Source organism: Stegostoma tigrinum, chromosome 8 (assembly GCF_030684315.1).
Source record: "Stegostoma tigrinum isolate sSteTig4 chromosome 8, sSteTig4.hap1, whole genome shotgun sequence".
In the NCBI taxonomy this organism is placed as follows: Eukaryota; Metazoa; Chordata; class Chondrichthyes; order Orectolobiformes; family Stegostomatidae; genus Stegostoma; species Stegostoma tigrinum.
Genome location: NC_081361.1, coordinates 47,452,213 through 47,472,045, shown reverse-complemented (window position 1 = coordinate 47,472,045; position 19,833 = coordinate 47,452,213). Strand labels below are relative to the sequence as shown.

At 40.1% G+C, this 19,833-nt stretch overlaps 1 protein-coding gene and 1 long non-coding RNA gene across 2 annotated transcripts in view; one reads left to right on the top strand and one right to left on the bottom strand.

Moving 5' to 3' along the window:
- Positions 1-19,833, bottom strand: part of pde4dip (phosphodiesterase 4D interacting protein) — a 410,955-nt gene that overhangs the window by 248,879 nt on the left and 142,243 nt on the right. The gene's annotated exons all lie outside the window — the stretch shown is intronic.
- Positions 19,427-19,833, top strand: part of LOC125456257 (uncharacterized) — a 123,391-nt gene continuing 122,984 nt past the window's right edge. Inside the window, exon 1 of the long non-coding RNA XR_007248426.1 lies at positions 19,427-19,567. This is a non-coding gene — a long non-coding RNA (uncharacterized LOC125456257). The remainder of the gene's footprint in view (positions 19,568-19,833) is intronic.

Here is a 19,833-nt window from a genome sequence, read left to right as displayed (position 1 = left end):
CATAACAGAAATATTCATTTATTCAACTTTAACAGAATAAAGCCTCTTAGGGTGCAATACAGGCTTGTCAAAAACAAAATAACAATGGGTCATACAATGAGATCTCACGCTAGATGAAAAACGACTGGATCAAAGATGTTACTTTATAGAGCATCATAAATGAGAAAACAGAGGTGCAGAGAGTTAGGAAAGGAACGCCAGAGCTTACTTAGGTCCTTTGCATCTGAAGGCATGGCTAGGAGTTGTGGAGTAATTTAAGTGAGGGAAGCTTAAGAGGCAGTGCGCAGAGATCTTGGACGGCTGTAAGAGACACAATGATAGTGAGAGGCAAAGTCATAAGGCAATTTATAAGAAAAAGAAAATTTCAAAACCAAGGCATAACTTTTCTGGAAGCTTTCTGGAAGCCAATATATAGTAGTGAATACATGAGAAATGAGTGAGCAGGAAATGTGAGGTAGAATGCAGAGCTGTTCATGATCGTAATTGTGGAGGGCTGATCAGTGGGCTCAGCCAATAGTGCATAGAAGTGTTCATTGAGAACAACAAAGCCATGGATGAGGGTTTCAGCTGTGGTTAAGCTGAGGCAGGAACAGGATCAACTTATTACAGTAGCGAGGAGGGATGACATCTTAGAAAGCTCCTCAAATGAAGCGATATTGGTAGAAGTTAAAATCCAAAAAGGAGCAATCACATTGCTTGGAGTGTACTATAGGCCCCGTGACTGTCTGAGAGAAATAGAAGACCATATGTGGATAGGCAAATTTCAGGGAAGTGTAAAAGTAAGGGGGTAGTGATATTAGTGGATTTTAACTTCCCAACATTAACTGGGGTAGTCATTGTGTAAAAGGTTTGGAGGGAATAGAATTCTTAAATATGTCTATGACAGATTTTTAAGCCAGTATATAGAAGGTCCACAACAGAAGGTGTGGTCCTGGATTTAATTTAGGTCACAAAGCTGGACAAATTGTTGAAGTATCAGTGGGCACATTTTGTAAACAGGGATCATAGCCCAGATTCAAGGTTGTTAAGAAAAGAACTAGAATGGGCCTGAAATCAAAGTCTCAACTGGGGGAAGGCTGATTTTTAAAAAGATCAGATATGATTCTGCCAGAGTGGACAGGGAGCAAATACTTTCAGGTAAGTTTGTCTCAAAACAGTGGGGCACATTTAAGAAGGAAATATGGAGAATACAGGGCCAACATGTTTCAATAAGGAGAAAAGTGTGGCCATCAAATTTTGTGAACCCTGGATATCAAAGGATATACAGCATTGCATTCAGAGAAAGAGGGAGACTTATGGCAGATACTGAGGGCTCAAAACAGCAGAAGCCCTAGAGGAATACGTATTGTGCAAGAGGGAACTTAAAAGGGAGATTAGAAGAGCTAAAAGGGGATATGCAAGGAAACTGGCAGGTAAAATAAAGGAACTCCTAAGTTGTTTTACAGATACATTCAGAGTTTAAAGCTTTATGAGGGGAAGAGTAGGGCCCATTAAGGACCACAACGGTAATTTATGCGTGGAGCCAGACGATATAAGTAGGGTTCTAAATGAACACTGGGTCAATGTTCACTACTGAAAGAGACAATAGGGGTATAGAAATCAGGGAGAAGGTCTGTGATACTGTTAAAAAAAATGAACCAAGACAGAGAGGATAGTTCTGAGTGATCAGGCAGATTTAAGAGTGGATAAATTTCCAGGGCTGGATGAAATGCACCCCAGGTTGTTGAATGAGGTAAGGGAGGAAATAATTGAGGTGCTTGCAAACAGTTTCAATTACTCTCAGGCCAGAAAGAGGTTAACAGAATACCGGAGAACAGTTGTGAAACTACTGGAAGCAATTTTGAGGGCCAGAATTAATTTGGACTTGAACAGGCAGTGAATAATTAAGAACAGTCATCATGGTTTTGTTAAGGGAGGACATATCAGACCAATTTTTTGAAGCGATAAGCAGGTGTGTAGATGAGGGCAATGCTCTAGATATTGTCTACTTGAACTTCAGCAAGGCTTTTGATAAGTTCCTGCATGAGAAACTGATCAAAAAGGTGTGAGTGCAAGGGTTCCAAGGAAATTTTCCAAATTGAATCCACAATTGGCTGAGTAGCTGGGAGCAGAGGGTGATGACTGAACAGTGTTTTTCCAACTGGGAGTCTATGTCCAATCAAGTCCTACAGAGGTCATAGTTGGAGTACTTGCTGTTTGCGGTTTAGTTAAATGATTTAGACTTGAATGTAGCAGGTTTCAAAGTAAGTTTGTAGATGACACAAAGTTGGTGGCATAGTAAATTGTGAGGAGGATAGCTTTAGATGTCAAGAGAATACAGACAGGCTGCTCATTTGGGCTGACCAATAGAAAATGGAATTCAATCCAATTAAGTGAGGCGATGCACTTGGGCAAGATGAACAAGGCAGTGGCTCGCACTGCAGCCTCACAGCACCAGGGACCCAGGTTTGATTCCAGCCTCAGGCAATTGTCTGTGTGGAGTTTGCACATTCTCCCCGTGTCTGCGTGGGTTTTCTCCGGGCGCTCTGGTTTCCTCCCACAGTCCAAAGATGTGCAGGTTAGGTGGATCAGCCATGCTAAATTGTCCATAGTGTTCAGGGGTGTGTGGGTTACAGAGGGATGGGTCTGGGGGAATGCTTCAAGGGATGGTGTGGACTTGTTGGACCGAAGGGCCTGTTTCCACACTGTAGGGAATCTAATCATATGTGATGAGCAGTTGGACCCTAGGAAGCACCAAGGATCAGAGAGACTTTGGTGTGCACCGTATGTCCCTTAGGGCATCAGGACAGTTTAAGAAGTCACTAATACACTTGCATTTATTAGTTGAGGCTTACAGTTTAAGAGCAGACAGGTTATGCTGGACCTATATAAAACATTAGATAGGCCACTGCGAGAGCATAGTGTGCAGTTTTGGATTCAAAATTATAGGGAGGATGTGTTAGCACTGGAGACGGTGCAGAACAGATTTACCAGGATGTTGCCTGGGCTGAACAGTTACAGTAATGAAGGGACATTGGACAGATTGGGTTTGTTTTCTTTGGAGCAGCTAGATTGGGAGGGCACATGATTGAGGTGTACAAAATTATGAGGGGCATAGGTAGGGTAAACAGGAAGGGACTTTTCTTCTTGATAGAGGGATCAATGACCGGGATGTTAACTCTGCTTTTTCACTAAAAATGCTGCAGTATTTGGAGGATGAACTCACCTGAGAATAGGCCTTACCTGGGTGATTCATGATTATTAGGGTGTCCCTTTGGTCATTCATTTGTGCTCATCGAGTCATAGAGTCATACAGCACAGAAGCAGACCCTTCGGTCCAGACAGTCCTTGTTCAGCATAATCCCAAACTAAACTAGTTCCACCTGCCTGCTCCTGGCCCATGTCCCCTCCAGATCTTTCCTATTCATGTACTTATCCAAAACTCTTTTAAATGTTGTAATTGTGCCCACATCTCTTTAACGCCACCTGCTCAAAAAGACCACCTCCTACTTAGAAGGATCACACTTTCACAGCAGCCTCATTGATACAGAAAAAGGGTGCAAACTCACTCCATAACCTTCTACTCTCCCTCTGTAATTCACCAACTTCACCATCACCCTTGATGCATCCAACATAACCATTCCTCTCTCCCCTGTTGCCACTGAACTTACCTAATGCTCTTGACTTGATCTTCATCATCCTCTACCTATCTTCTCTCCCTCTGTGCTACACCATCCCCATGCCCACCCTGATCTGTTCTGTTGTCCATGCTGCCTGTTTTATCCAATTCTGTGACCGCTCCATGAGGCCACTCAATAGCCGACCATCAACCTGGACCTGCCACCCTATCATAAAACCTCCATCATCTGACTGTCACTTTTCACACTTACTCCATGCCCCTCTGCAGATAGTACTGATCCTCCCAGTTAGGCTCATTTCACTCCCAGAAAACTCCCCACCCATTCATGGGATGCATGATGCAAAGTCCTACCTTTCCTCCCACATCTCTGCACCAAATTCCTCCCTGCCTCAGGGGTCAGACTCCTTCCCTGCAGTGAAACCCCCACCTCCCTCCGTGCCACAGACTCCCTGCTGCAGACTCCATCCTTTGACTAGCCACCCTATCCTGTGACCCTTAGATAACCTTAAACCAATCTCAATCATCTTGTATTTGAACAACATTATCCAAAGTGCAAAAAAGAAACAACGACTCACTTCAACTCCAACAAGTTGAATACCTTGACTGCTACATGTGCCTTATATATAATGGTAATGAAGTCTTGTGTTGCCTGTTCATGGAAAACAATTAGGAAAGAGAACTTAATTCTGGTGTGAGAGATAATGGGAACTGCAGATGCTGGAGAATTCCAAGATAATAAAATGTGAGGCTGGATGAATACAGCAGGCCATGGTGTGCTTCCTTTTTAATTAGCACACTGACATGGGTGCAAAAAGGTGCTTGCTATTACCAAGCTCAACTTGCCTTCTAAATTCCCTTAACTATCCGTTATTGGAACGATTAGTCTCCCTTCCATACAGCCAAACTCTCTGACCTACCGAGCTTCCTATTCCCAACAGCAGTACGATAATCCACCCAGTATCGTCTAAACACACAGGAATATAAATAGTACCTTATAATTTCCCATTAAAAGTTCTTCTTTTTGCTGTGGTACTTATTGACATGACCACCCGCCCAGACTATCCATTCATTTTCGTTTTTATCCTATAACTTTGAAATTACAAGAAGATCTCTGTTAATACTATAACGTAATCTCCAGGGAAATCGTGCATGGATTTTTAGATTAACATTCTTGGGTGGGGTCCAAAGACTTTGATTCAAGTAAGTAGCTTTGATGAGGTCAAACACTATGAAAGCAAATATACAGTGGCTTATATACATTAGCATTGCAAGTCTATATTAATGTTTGAATAACACATTAATCAGTTTTCTAATTTGGTAGTGCAGTGAGACCTGAAATTAAGGATTTCTAAGTACTTCCATTAGGTGCCTTCTCTGTCCTTACTTTCGAATAGATGTTGTGTGTACAGTAAACCAGATGAGCCAAATAACCCAGTATGACCTGTACGTCCTTCAGCATTCCTTCTTCTTTTTGCTCACCTTTCAGACCATGCTCCATTCTGCAGTCCTGTCTGTGATTTCACTTTATTTTTCTGTTTGTTGGGTTTCTCAAAATTTTCGGGAGGGGTGTCCTGATTTGGAATCTGCTCCATTTGCCAGAAACCAGTTCTTCGTGTTCCTGAACCCTTCTTGGATTTCTGTAACCCAACCACACTGAATTCAAAGATTCCCTTTTACATGATGACACCCACAATTTCTGACTTTCCACCTTCTATGTTAGATATGATTGCAGCTCTTTTCAGTAGCTGGGTAATGCCATGCAGCAATGGAGGTGTGCTGCTGCAGAAAAACTATTCTGATAATTCCCCTGGGAATAATCCAGAGGCAGTATCTTGGAGGCTTCATTTCGACAGCAAGATGATCATTCCAGTACAGTTATTGGCTTTTATGGATTGGATAATTTTGTACCTTAACATGCATTAGGGTGGTCATTTATCTAATTTCATACCATGGAATTGGTTTTCAGTTGGTCTGTGCACTGTTCAGCACCAAACTCCTTCATTATCCAGTACTTTTATTTTTGGGTTATTTGAGATTTACATGGTTAATACCCAGAACAGGATCTACCCTGTGTTACAGTGACTGCTTTGCAGTAGTGTAATGCTGGCAGGGACCTGTGCTTGCTTTTTGGATGTCTTTTACTTTTTGGGTAAAGGATACACACAAGGTTGTGAATGGGAAGCTAGTAATGACACTAATCTCCGTAAGTGGTGTGATGCTGATGTCATTCCCTCAATGCAGTAATGCTGCTGTTCTGGTCTGGTATTCTTAACTTTAGTCAGTGGTCACCATAACGTAAATAGCAGTGGAGAAATGCCTTTGGCTAGAACAAATACAGGAATTTTTGGAGAAACTCGGTAGGTCTGGCAGCATCTGTTGAGAGAAAGCAGAGTTAATGTTTCAGGTCTTGTGAACCTTCTTTAGAACTGAAGATTGTGAAAATGGACAGCAACTGCTCAACCTGTGTGCAGTTCTGAGGAAGAGTCACCAGAGAAATCTCTCATATATGAAACATCCATTCATTTGTCCGATAACAGGAGGAAGAAGCTGTTCTTGAATCTATTTGTACGTGTTTTCAAACTTATGTATCTTCTACCCATTGGAAGAGGGTAGAAGAGAGTATAACCAGGGTGGGGGGGGGGGGGGGGGGGGGTGGGGGTCTTTGGTTATGTTGGCTGCTTTCCCAATGCAATAGGAAGTATAGACGGAATCAATGGAAGGAAGGCTTGTTTTCATGATGGACTGGGCTGCGTTCACAACTCTCTGTAATTTCTTGCAATCTTGGGCAGAGCGGTTGCCATACCAAGCTGTGATGCATCCAGATAGGATGCATTCGATGGTGAAATCTATAAAATTGGTAAGAATCATTGTGGGCATTATGGCTTTCCTTAGCTTTCTGAGGAAATAGAGGTGTTAGTGTACTTCCTTGCCTGTAAGCATCAATATGGATGGACAAAGACAGATTGTTGGTGGTATTTACTCCGAGGAGCTTGAAGCTGTAAACCATCTCCACCTTAGCACCACTGATATAGACAAGGGCGTGTCCTCCACTCTGCACCCTGAAGTCGATGACCAGCTTTTTCGTTTAGCTGATATTGAGGGAGAGATTGTTGTCTTTACACCATGCCACCAAGCTCTCGATCTCTTTCCTGTACTCTGTCTCACTGTTGTTTGACATCCAGCCCACCACGGTGGTGTCATCAGAAAATGTATAAATGGAGTTAATTGCCCACACAGTTGTGAGTGTACAGGAGTATACTGTGGAGCTGAGTGCACAGGCTTTTGCGGCACCGGTGTAGAGGGTTATTGTGGATTGCAGCACCCACAGCTCTTTTTTTATATTGCAGCCTTTGCATTAGAGCTAGGCAAGCATTCAATCCCAGATATAACATGGTTTCTTTATCCCACAATTGCTGGCTAAAGTAATCTCCATTTATTTCACCTGGTACCACCTTTTGTGCACTTGCATGACCTTTGCTTTGAGATGCAAACTGATTTAATGCATTGAAGGCAAGTATTGTTTGTAGTTTGTCAGTATCTGTGGCTTCAATGTGCAATTTGTATCTATTGTAATGGAAGCTTTTTTGGATGCCAATAAGTGTCCAGCTTTTGCAGGTGTCTTTCTTCAGGAATATTGTGAAAGGGTGAGAGATGTGGAATCGATAATGTAGCAGTATATAAATATGTTTATGATTATATACATGTATGTATTCAGATGGCATAAGAACTCATGTGATGTTGCAGAATAATGTTTCTCTCCTACCATTCCCTTTCTTTGCTGGGAGGATAAAGATGTGATTTTCAATACCCAGTGAAAATGATTATGATAATGGTAGCAACTACTTTAACATGCGTGAAGGCATGATTTTATTTAATTTGAAGGCAGCTAGTGAGCGCCATTCTCCAAAAAGGCTATCAGCTATAGCGTGCCTATTGTGGGGGAATATTAAACTGACTGAAATTCCTGTAGTGCGATGGTAGTGTCCCAATCTCTGTGCCAGAAGGCCTAAGTTCAAGGCCCACCTGCCCCACAAGCATGCAATAATATTCCTGGGCAGGTTGGTTAAAAATACCTACGGAAATTGACTGCTTCTTGACTCACTTTGCAGCCCATTAGCCTTGGTGGTAGCAGGTGGTATGTGATAGTATTGATTAGACAAGAGCGCAAGTCTGGTCCAGAAGAGTCCACAAAACTTCCATGGAGTTAGCAGGTTCCCAAAAATGTACAAGAAAACTTGCTTTTCTGACCTTTATGGAGATGACATAAAGAGTCCATTTAATGACAGGTAGGGAGGCTGTTCACTAATCAGAAAGGTCAAGGTCACAAGTTTTGCAGGCTGTGATGCTGCGCTGAGCATGACGTTGTGAGTAAGCTGATGAAATGCAACCTGGCATCAAAGTAACAAACTGCAAAGGAAATGTTGGAAGGCTTAAAAGAGGAAACACAAAATGTAGGTAGCCAAGCAGACCAGCGCAGAGGAACCTGAAAATTTAGTGGAAGACAGGCATTTGGCCAATGGCAGGAGGAGGGGGTAATGGTGGTGTGCGGTGTAATTTTACTGCGCTTGCAGAGTGGGAAACATGATGTGTGGAATTACTGAGTTAAGTGTGAACCAAATTTCACATTTCTCAATGTTAGATTGAGAAGCAGTTTAAAGGAGTCAAGTTCCAGCTGCTCCAGGGTGTTTCATAGCAAGTCTTAACAAGTTGATTAAAGATAGCTGCCCTCAGAGATTGTTGCAGTGATATCCCAGAAGTGAAATCACTGATCTCCAGAAATAACAACCATCTTCCTTTGACCAAAGTATGACTCCAACCATTCATGATTTTTTCCAGATTCCCATTAACTCCAGTTTTATAAGAGCTCTATGATGCCATATAAAGTCAAACTCTGCCTTGATATCAGTGGCACACCCCTCTCACTTCACCTATGGAGTTCAGCGCTTTTGTCCATGTTTGGACCAAGTTGTAAGGAAGTCAGGAGCTGAATGGCCCAGGCAGCATTGAAAGTTAGTGAGCAGCTTATTGCTAATCAAGTGCTGCATGATTGAATTGATAATAACCACTCCTATCATTTTGCTGATGATTTGGAGTGGACATCTGTGGTGTAATTAGCTGGATAGGACATACCCGGTCATAGGAAAGGTTTGGAGGGATATGGGCCAGGACCAGGCAGATGGGACTGGTTTAGTTTGGGATTATCTTTGGCATGGGCTGCTGGGACTGAAGGGTCTGTTTCTGTGCTGAATTACTCTGATGCTATGACTTTATGTCAATATTGTAGATGTACTGGAACAGCTTGGCTAGAGGCATGGCTAGTTCTGGAGCAGAAGTCTGCAGTATCCATTGCTGAGATGTTAACAGGGTCTACATCCGTTGTAAAATCCAATGCTTTCAGTCGTTTCTTGATATTCCATCAGTAAATCAAACTGACTGAAGATGTACCTGTGATGACAGGGAGCACAGGGGAAAGCCTACATGGATAATCCACTTGGCATTTTTGGCTTAAGAGAATTGCAAATTCTTCAACTTTGCCTTTGTCACTGATATGATATCCTTTTAATTTTTTCAATAGAAACAAAACCCTCTTGAATGTCTCAAGTGATTCAGTAGATGCCACAGTTCCAGCAGTGCACTCCAGACTTGAAACATGCATTTTGTGACAAAATGTTTTTCTCTCCTCACATTTACAAGTCACTTTGAACCTGTTTCCTCTTATTCTTTAGCGTTTTATGAATGGACCAGGTTAATGCTTTAAAACAGCAGCATTTTAAAGAAGTGGCCAGTGCCAACGATCTCAGGATACCTCAGCAGGGATAGGTCTTTTTGGCTAATCATGAGTGGGAGAAAAAATCTAGTATTAGACAAGAGGGATGCAATATGGACGTGGTTGGTCATCAATGAGGTGACTTGAGATGATAGCATGAAAAATTTGATAGGCTACAAACAACCAAACTCTCCATGAAACTCAATGATAATTATACTTGGTCAAGATATGGTAAGATTCAGTGCATAGACTTTATAGCAAGAAGAAATAAAGATACAGTTTTTTAAAAATGCTATCCAAAGAATGTATGCATTTTAGTACGGATGAGTGATATTTTAGCTGCTATGGTCATAAAATGGAAAATGAACTGTCTTTTATTTCAGATTAGTTGTTCCTTGAACATTCATTTTGAAAATGCAGACTTTCATTGTGCAGCAAATGTGTTATCATGGTGTTACATGACACTAATGGTTCAAACTCCAAAGGCTTAATGTGTTACTCAAAACAACAGAGATTCCCATTGTGATGCCTATCTGAGGTATTCTAGTTCTATGAAGCAGTAGACTGGTTTCACCACAAGCAGCCTTTCCCTATTCTAAGGAACTAAAATTTGAAAGCCACTTGGGTTTTAGAAGATTAACTTTGAAGATTTAGAAAATTTTGCCTCATTCAAGAGTCTCAACACCATCTTTGACATGCAACCATTGGTTAGTGACCAAAGTATGTCTTTTAGTCAGATTTAGCAGGTTTAAAATTTGAAGCCTCATTGGTATCAGTGAGGTACACAAATAAGTAAGAATATTGAACCGAAGGATTTTGGTTAAGGTGATCGCTGTGTTGACCACGCAGATCAAAATATTAGTCTCCTTACAAAATTACCATAATAGCATCAAAAGACCTGCATCAACATGGTACAACTTGGAGCAAAAAATTGTTCTAAAGCAATTTTCTTCAAGTCAAACTCTCTAAGCTCCTGAAACCTGAAAATACTTGCTTTTAGTTCAGCTAATCCCAGCAACTGTTCATGGTTAGATTTATCATTCCAACATAATAAAACCAGATAAGTCAATCCATTCTGCTGATACAAAAGGGAAATATCAACATTTTATATTGGTACACACTGAAAAAACAAACAAATTTGTAAGTGATGCTAACAGTGCTGCTGTCCTAATGGTGTAAAAAATGGCATGAAAGCCATTTACTCTATGTTATGTGATTGAGTAACAGAAAAATTGTTCAATCTGGCAGATATTTTATAATAGAAGAAGGCAAAAGATCATTATCAATCATTCACAAAGGGAATTTCCTAGTTTCACACTTCACTAATGCATCTGCTTATAGAACACAGAACAGTTCACCACAGGCCCTTCAGCCCACCATATCTATGAAATGACACCTTTTTAAATCAGAAATATTCTATGGGGGATCAGCACAGCTCTCCTGTGAACCTAAATATTTAAAAGACATCTCAATCAATCTGGTCTCAATGAACAAAGGACAAGTGAATGTTTGTTTGTTTATTTGTTTCCTTTTATTTCATTCTAAGGATATGGATATCATTATCAAGATCACCATTTACTCTCTATCTCTATGGTCCTTTAACTTGGTGATGAACCACCTTTCTGTGCTACAACTATTTAAGAGATTTATAATTCCTCCTAGAGGTTTCTTGCAACTGAGCAGCCTTCAGGCAATTTAAAAATCAGTCACACTGCTGTGGATCTAGACCTGTCCAAACCAGGTAAGGCTGGCACATTTCATTGCCCGCAAAATATTACTGATCCAGATTACTTATTTACAATAAACCTATAATTACACGAAGCACCATTACCTATAATAGATTTTTAATCCAGAAGTATTTCTGAAACAAAATATAAGTTCCCCAATTTGCATGGTGGGAGTTGAACTCCTCTTTCTGGATCATTCATCCAGGCTTCTGGATTACTAGTCCAGTAACAATATTAGCCTAAACTACAATGAAAATGATTAAGGAGTATGTGCTTAAATCTTGGAATGTTATCCAAACCAATGCTATCGACACAAACCTAATTTGCAATCTGTCTGCAAAGTTTTTTCTCCTTTTGTTCATTGTTTGTAATTTCTGTTCACATCAAACCAGCCTGGTGATTTTTATGTTTTCCAGCTATGTTCAGAATTTGGCATTCATCTAGATAAATCTCGGCAAACATCTAAACTGCTTGCCAAGGAATATTGCGCTAAGATTGGGATTCCGAGAAATCACAGATGCAAAATATCCATTTGCATAATTTCATATTGCAATCATTTTAATCAACCATTCAGTAGCTGAAGCTAAACCGCAGCAACAGAAAGTGGCAGCCACAAAAACAGCCGTTTCATGTCAACAGTTAGACTTGTGCAATGTGCTGCAGCTTCCAGGTGATTTGAGACAATGTTTTGACTTTACTACTCAACATTAATGGACATTTTAACAGAATTAATAAATAAAGAGGGGAAATTGGAGAAATTTAAGTTTGGATCTGGATTTAAGTATCAGTTTCTGGTCAGAAATACAATGATCAGGATAGTGTTTAAGCGAGGGTATGGTCTGCATCATACAGTCAACTTTGTTTTTAAATCCACTGGTTAGTTGAAGAAACTAATAGTCGTATCCAATGCATTCTATCGATGAAATTGACGAGAGTCAGCTGTTGTGTCAGCATTTGCAGTTGCCTTTCTTTTCTATTGTGACTGAACCAAAAATGTTTAATGTTTCAACAACAACTCATATCCATGTTGCAGACTTCATATGGTGAAATTTCCCAAGTTACTCTACTCAAGTTAATACTTCTGCTGTCACAATTGCAATGCATATCTTAATTTGGCCAAGTTCTTTTTATCATCTCATGAAAACTGGCTCAGAGAAAAAAACTCAATAAATTGGGTTTTTCTTTATATATCGATATGACATGACAGGGCAGGACTGCAGTTAGACAAATTTTCAAGGTTTAACATTAGACAGACTTCTCTTAGAAATCAAGGGAGAGCTCATAGGAAGTGTACTGTTACCTTTCTCCCGAGAAAAGCTCATATTGATAGCATTACACAGTATAGATTAAGGGCATTTTTGTGGTGGAAAGAAATTAAAACTGCCTGTTCATGTTTAATCAAGGCATAATGCCATGTTGTGTTTAAAGAGTTCCCCCACGTTGATTACGATTTAATCCAGAGGAGTATCAGATTAAAGAATGTCAGTCCACCAGTGTTTTTGTCAATTCCCTTAGAGCTTCATTCATGGTTTTGATTTAATTTCTTTCAATAGGAAACAGGTTGAGGAAATGTCTGTCTTCATAATGTTCGTGTGTTTGACATTTCGTTTGCACTAATCGACACACAGTTTTAATGTGTGCTTATATTACAGGGTGAGCTCAACAGTGTACTGTTCTGTTTGAGCATCCACAAAACTAGCACCTTTGTTAGACTGAGTGACTGGACCATAGCTAAACCTTTTAAAATGAGCTTACTTTCAATTTGTTTGATTTTAATTGGATTCAACTAAGATCTAAGTGAACCATTTTGACTTAATATGCAATTTTTAAAATGTACAAATATGAATCCCCCTTTAAGGAGGCAAAAAAAAATAGAATAACATAGACCAGATCCTTTAATTCCCATGAAATTCAATTTTTAAACTGCAAAAGTTAATTCCCTAATTGTTAATTATGGAACTGCTTTTTTTTCCCCCTGCAGTTAATACATGATAATAGCTGGTAGGTAGAACATCTGCATTATGTTGGATTGTCACAGATTTAATCAACAGTTCCACGAGATTCAAAGCAAATAGTGGTAATTGTAAAATCAAAGTATCTAGTATCTATTACAAGCTCTAGCAGTAACACAATGGAATATTGTGATAAAATTCTGTTGTCTGATGTATTGTGTAGACACACGGACAAGACAAAAGATGTTTAAATTAACCAAAACTACCTTTATGACATTGTCTGAATTACATGTTGATGCCTTTGCACTGACTCTTGATCAGCCAAGCTACGTAAATAAAACTTTAATTTGGAAATCAATGCCAATTAACTAACTAAGGATTACTAAGCCCTCAAAGCATCATTTTAGGATCTTTGTGAAAGAACACTCACTTTGTTCTTCTGATGTTCGTCTTCCTGGTGACCTATGTTTGTTACAACCAGGTTAACATCTTTGCTAAAATAGCAAATTTCAAAGGACTACAATAAGCATTTTTGCAAATATAGCACATCAGCATTTCAATGTTTGTGTAATTAATTTTGTTCATGAATCACCTGTTTATATTACATTAACTATGTTATGGTAAATGATTGTACCATCTTTAGTGGGCTAAGATCTCTTTGGTTTTTCCATTCTTGCTCCCTCCTCAATTTCAGATTTGTAATTAACCAGACGGTGCGATTTAACCTGTATTCTACATTGTGATGCTATCTCCACTCCAGGATACAGCACCAAATTTTACCTGGGTCGTCTCCTCCGCTGCCAATCAAACCTACTCAAACAACAAAGTGTGGAGCTGGATGAACACAGCAGACCAAGCAGCATCTTAGGAGCACAAAAGCTGATGTTTTGGGCCTAGGCCCTTCATCTTTCTGAAGAAGGGTCTGGGCCTGAAACATCAGCTTTTGTGCTCCTAAGATGCTGCTTGGCTTGCTGTGTTCATCCAGCTCCACACTTTGTTATCTCGGATTCTCCAGCATCTGCAGTTCCCATTATCCCCAAACCTACTCAAATAACCAGTTTTGCAAACCTCAGTATGGTGAGATTCCAGTAACTGTGTGGGTTACCAAGAAATAATTTGACCATTCCTCCTCACTTGACTTACATACACTCAAATATTCCAATAGAAACCACTAAATTATGATCAAGATCAGGTAGAACTTTCTTTAAGAGATAGTAGGAAATGCAGATGCAGAAAGAAGGGTCTAGGCCCAAAACATCAGATCTCTTGCTCCTATGATGCTGCTTGGCCTGCCGTGTTCATCCAGCTCTACATCTTGTTATCTCAGAACTTTCTTTAATTCTGTTTTAGCTAGTGTGTATATGTGTGTCTATGTGTCAATTGACCTTCCGCTCTCATTTTGGTTATATATTTTTAAACTGTTCCAAATCCTGTAGTCAGCAGTGATCTTAAGGAGATTACCACTGACTTGCCTTTTTGAGATCTTGCAAGCCAGGCTTTCCAGTCCTGGTCACTTTAGCCCTACCGTAACACAAAGGAGATAAATGACAAAAAATGAACAATGCAGCAACTTTTCATGGTGTCATTAAGTATGTTTTTAAAGTTCAGAAAGAATTTCAGTGGAATGAACTACTGTGTGGGTGAATAAGTGAGTAGGTGGGTAGACTATTATGTAATCATTTAGAATTGGCTAGGAACTAATTGTTATGAGAATGATTCTTGGGGGACTTGACTGGCTAGATGTGGATAGGTTATTTCCTCTTGTAGGAGAGTCCAAATCCAGAGGACTTAATTTCTGAAAAAGGAGTTGCTCACCTAAGAGAGAGGTTAAGAGGAATTTCACTCTTAGAATCTGTGGAATTCTTTACCTCAGAAGGCTATTGAGGCTAGGTACTTACTTGTATTGAAGGCTGACATAGACAGATTTTTAATCAGTAAGGGAATAAAGGATTGTGGGGAAAGACAAGAAAATGGAATTGAGGATATCAGATCAGCCACAATCTCAATGAAAGGCACAGCAGACTTGTAGACAACATGGTCTACTTCTGCTCCTCCATCTCATGATCTTAATGTACATGGCTGAGGTATGAAACTAAAACTTTGCATCTGTCTTTACTAAAGAGGTAAATGCTGCCCTAGCTATGGTGGGAATGGAGGAAGCTTTGTCACTAAAAGGTACAAAATTGAAAGAGGGAAAGTGTTGGATAGGCTATCAATACTTAGTTGACTGGGTATCAGGATTGGATAAGATGCATTCAAGAATATTGAAGAAACTGAGAGTGGAAATTGCAAGAGTACAGACCATAATCTTCAAGTCTTCCCTCCACTCAGGAGGACTCATGAATTGCCTATTCAAAAAGAGATTATAAGGATAGGTCCAGCAATTAAGACCAGTTTAATTTCAGTGCTGGAGTAGTTTGCAGAAAGAATTATTTGGTGTAGTATTTTAATGAGAAAATTGTGTTTGAGTAACGCAGTTTGTTGAAGATATGAAATTGGAAGTATTTAAACTGTAAGGATGACAGTGCAGAATCCCAAAAGGACATAAATAATTTAAAAGAAAATGGCAGATAGAAGGCAGATGAAGTTCAGAGTGAGTACTGTCAGAGTACTGTGAAGTGATGCATTTTGGTACAACGAACATGGATAGCTAACACAAAGTAGGGAGTAAAATACTTAAGGGATGTGGTATTAGAATGGCCTGGGTGATATGTGCATAGATCATTGAGGGTGGCGGGATAGGTGGAGACAGTATTCAAAATCCTGGACTTTATTAATTGGGGCTTAAAGCGCAAGAAGAAGAAAGTTATGCTGGACTTAAAGAAAATACTTGTTCGGCCCCATTTAGAGTATTGTGAACAGTTCTGGGTGTTTCACTATAGGAAGAATGCAAATGCATTGGCGAATGTGCAGTCAAGATTTGCAAAAATGGTTCCAGGAGTGAGTGGGTCTGCTACTGTGCACACCTCCCTCCAATATTCATGCTATATCAGTCTCACTATTGTACGTAACATCTTCTCTCACTCACTTCGGTCCAATTGCCCCACACCACTAACCCTGCATGGCCTTTGCATTGTTTGCACATTTACTCAGGACACCTCATCTTCTTTCCCCCACCTGCACCAGCACTGAAATCTGTGCTTGCCACATTCATCTCACTTAATCCCTCTCCTTCTGTCATTCAAGGAGTAAACAGCCCACAATAGGGCAGAAAGAGCCAAGACAGAAGGCAGAGGTCAGGATGCAAAATTCATCTCTTCCATCCCTCCAGGAATCTGACCTAACCTAACTTTCCAAATTAGCCAAATGTCTGTGCCCAAGCCCCTGATTGATTCTAAATGCTGTACTTGACATACTATGCTGGGACACCCTGCCTGAAAGGGGTCTTCCTTGAACGGACTGAGGACTATACCCCACAGGCTTTAAAATTTGGCTATGAGTCTGAAGTACATGCGGTGGATTGGCTGTTTATGCTGCTGGTACATGGTGCAGGTGTGATGTTGATGTAGGATGGTGCCATATAGCAACATGTCCACTCCCTTGATTGATCACTGCCAATGACCATGACAAGCTTCCTGTCGTTGTGTCTGTTCTAAAAGCAAGTCAAGACAGAAGTACTGTGTGTCTGCTATATCTGGCTAACAGGGCAAGAATCTAAAAGGTAAGGCAGGGATGAGGTACGTCCCTCTGGTAGGTGCCAACTGATAAAAAAGCAAGCAAGTAGTCCTGAGATGCAGTGTGGTCCAATCAGTGAGTCAGGTGCCTGCCCCTGTGTGCAATTTGTCCTTGCAGCTCAGCTTACGAATTGGGAAAAAGAAATCAATAACTGATAATTTTGATCAGTACCTTATTATTAGCCAAACTCATATGTAGCTAAGATAAGTCAGATGGTCCTGGTCTAGTGTCTCCAAACCTTTCTGTTAAATGTGAGCTACTTAAATATATATCTACAAAACTGTACCTTTAAAATAAAGAAAAATAGATCTTTATCTTTACTGATGAAATTTGACATTGTAGGCGGTCTACTGGTACTGCATAATGTGGTGCACATTCTGAGAGGGCAACTGATAGATTCATTCAGATGGGTTCAAAATTTGAATTTGATGAAATTCAAGTTGGAAAAGGCATATTTGCACAAGATAGAATTAAAAAGGGAAGCCAATTTCTTTGCTGCTTTGCGGATGTTACTACACTTTTCATTATCCACAAGACTTCTCCAATTTGTAGTAAATTGCCTTGATTTCAACAGAATGTCATTTTGAAGCCTGACAATCTCCATGTCCAAAGCGACATAATCAAAGTTAAATAGCACACTAATTTCTTCATATATGTCACTAACATCCACTTCCATGAAGGGTTTGAAGTAAACATCATGCAGGGCTACAGCTGCTCAAAATAATTAAATCTGTCGCTGAACTCTTGACTAAGCCTGGTCAGGAAATCACTGTACTTGTCAACGCCCAGGATCCCAACAACAGTTTCATTTTCTTCCAGTGTTTGCAGCACATTTTCCTTTTCTGGAGTTGCTGTAGTGGAAGGTTATTTTCAACTTGAAAGTTTTCACTACACTAATCATGTGAAGAATTATTTTCTGTTTCTCTTGTGATTCCAGTTTAGGGCATTCAATTTCTCTGTCATTATCTGTTAAAAATGCCAAATCAAGCAACCACACAATGTTTGATCATTGGATGATATCTTTGTTTATTGACTCCACAAAATAGAATCATAGAATCCCTAAAGGGTGGAAACAGGCCCTTTGACCCAACAAGTCCACACCAGCCCTCAGAGCATCACCCAGACCCATACCCCCCTAATCTACAAATCCAAGAACACTATGAGCAATTTAGTGTGGCCAATCCACCTAGCCCGCACATCTTTGGATTGTGGGAGGAAACCAGAGCACCCAGAGAAAACTCACACAGACAGGGGGAGAATGCTCGAACTCCACATAGACAATCGCCCAAGGGTGGAACGGAACCTGGGTCCCTGGTGCTGTGAGGCAGCAGTGCTAACCACTGAGCCACCATGCCACCTAAGCTTCAATTTCTGATAAAAGTGAAAGAAATCGGCATAGTATGCTTCCTCTGCTAAGCCAATGGATTTCACCGTGCAGCAAAGAAATCGCCTTGTTTGGGTGACTATTCATCAAGAAATATCTTGAAACTTTTGTGACACTTGGCCTTTCCACAAAATGAGTTAATAATTCTAACAATAGGAGACATAACAGGATCAAATTCCATTTCTTTGGCACAAATTGTCTGTTGATGACTGACACAATAGGATTTTAAAAAAGGAGGAAAATCGGGGCCTGCTGTACAGATTGCAATGAAACCAACACGACATCCAATCATAGCTGACATGCTATTGGTTGTTATCACCCCTAGTTTCTCCAATAGCACATTTGTTTTTGCAAAATAATTCTGGACCTCATTGTCGAGGTAATTGTGGACTTCAGAGACAATAATATTGACAATTCCTCTTTAATACTGAACTCTTCAAATTTTGTATTCACTCGTGGAATGTAGGTGACTGTCTGTCTCGAATTCCTGTTTAGGGCAAACCATGTTGTTTAGTGCCTGGAATCACATGTAGGACAGGCCAGATACAGACAGCAGCTTCCTTCTCCAAAAAGCATCAATGGACCAGGCTTTTTCCTTCTTAAAATGATAATCAACAATGGTTTCATAGTCATCATTACACTTTTAATTCCAGATTTTTATTGAATTTAAATTCCATCAGCTGCTGCAGTGGGATTTGAACCCAGGTCACCAGTCTCTGGGTTATTTATCTATTGACACAACCACAAGGACATCACTTAGCAAACACCATTCAAACAAACACTGCCAGCAGGGCAATATGGTTTGTGTCAATCGATCTACAACATTGATGAGAAAGCAACTTGCGTTCACCTAAATCCCTCTCTAATAGTATTGTCACATTGGTTGACAATGCAGATAGCCTTCTTCCCATTGTGTTTGCTTCCAACTTCACATCAGAGAATTTCAGGGTTGGTTTGAAATCTTGGAATAAGGGTTTGGCCACCAAAATCATTGTGCTGTCCACAATTGCACTGCCTGTAGTTGTTGCCTTGTTCTTCATCAAACAAGGAGAAACTTTCAAAAATGCCTCTGCTCCCACATAAGCTTTCTTTTGTGGTTGTCAACAAAGATTGCTGTCTCTGAAATGCACATTTTCGTTCACTTAGTGACCACATACAGCTTCCTGTCGGAAAATCCTTTTCAAAATACACTGTTGCGAAATGCACCATGACATTGCTCTTTCTTCTAAATGCAACTCTCACACTGCAGATTAAACAGATGCACGTCAATGGTAAACAAAAAAACATCCTCCCAGTCTTCATGGAAATAGTATGTCTTTGCCTTTTCATGAACGAACATCACTCTGCATTCATGATGTCAACAAGAGCAGATTATTCTTTCTGCCGCTGGCTACCAAGCAAGTTTACAGCAACGAAACACAAAGGGCCAGAGTTGGAAAACTGGTGAGCTAACTTGCGGTAGGAAGTTAAGTGTATGATTTGAATCATGTCGGTGATCCCTGGTCCCAGTCATGTTAATATCCACTAAAGTTTGTGCATAGCAGGATGTAATTGATTAAATGACTTTTTTTAATTCAAGAATATACTTTATTCATAAAATAAGTACATACAAATGTTCTAAATCAGTTCTTAGAGTCTTTGCAGAGATGAAAAAAATCAAAACTTTGGAATTTTGACATTTCTCAGAGCTTCTCTACAGTTGCAAAAAA